This window comes from Chelonoidis abingdonii, chromosome 11 (genome assembly GCF_003597395.2).
Source record: "Chelonoidis abingdonii isolate Lonesome George chromosome 11, CheloAbing_2.0, whole genome shotgun sequence".
NCBI lineage: Eukaryota > Metazoa > Chordata > Testudines > Testudinidae > Chelonoidis > Chelonoidis abingdonii.
The window spans coordinates 1,764,396-1,765,394 of record NC_133779.1 but is presented as its reverse complement, the minus strand read 5'-3'; positions in this window follow the sequence as shown (position 1 = coordinate 1,765,394).

Below are 999 nucleotides of genomic sequence, written 5' to 3'. Positions count from 1 at the left end.
AAGGGGAGCCTTGGCAGCGAGGCACTGGGGAGTCTTTGTTCTCAGCTGGGCAAACGGAAACCAGCCCCTGTCATATCAGGGCTCCAGAGCTGGGGGCTCAGTGCCCTGGGGCAAGACAGGCCACAACTCCCCAGATCTCAGAGCCAGCGCTCAGAGGCACAGGGTTAGCAGGGGGCTGCAGGTCGGGAGTGAGGGGCACCAGCAAAGCTGGGACGAGCAGAGCTGGGCTAGCAGGGGCTGCGGGTCGGGAGTGAGGGGCACCGGCACAGCTGGGGGGAGCCCAGGGCTGGGCGAGCAGGGGGCTGCAGGTTGGAAGGGAGGGGCACCGGCAGAGATGGGGGGCAGGGTTGGGCTAGCAGGGCTGCAGGTCAGGAGTGAGGGGCACCGACAGAGGTGGGGGACACCCCGGGGCTACAGGTTGGGATTGAGGAGCATCACTCCACTGACATCAGAACCACCCCACTTCACACCAGCCACGCAAAACATGGCAGAACCGAACCAGCTGTGCCCAGCCCGTTCCCCCACCCCCATTGCTCTCCTGGGGCTAGGGCAGCGCGTGGCCCGTGGTGGGGCAGAGCTGCCAGCACCAGACCCCACAGAGCCCCGAAGGCCCCAGGTGCCCCTTCCCCCAGCAGCTCCCCTCACACTGGCTCTAGGCAGGGCTTGGGGGCCTGTTTTATAGCCCCAGGAGCTCCTCCCACTCCCAGCATGCTTTGCTCAGAGGATACTCCCAGCCAGCTGCCCCCCCAGACAGACACACTGGGGCCTGCTCAGGCTCCCACACGTTCTCCCTGGGGCCCAGCCCTCCCTCTGCCCAGCCCAGCGCTGGACAGGTCCGTTAACCCTCCAGCTGGGACAGCCCCGATACAGGGACCAGCCTGGCTACGGGTGGCAAGTCAGTGACAGAGCCAGCCCTCCCTCCCCCTGCTGGGAGAGAACCCCGGAGTCCTGGCTCCCAGCCCCCCTGCTCCCCTCCCCCACTGGGAGAGAACCCCGGAG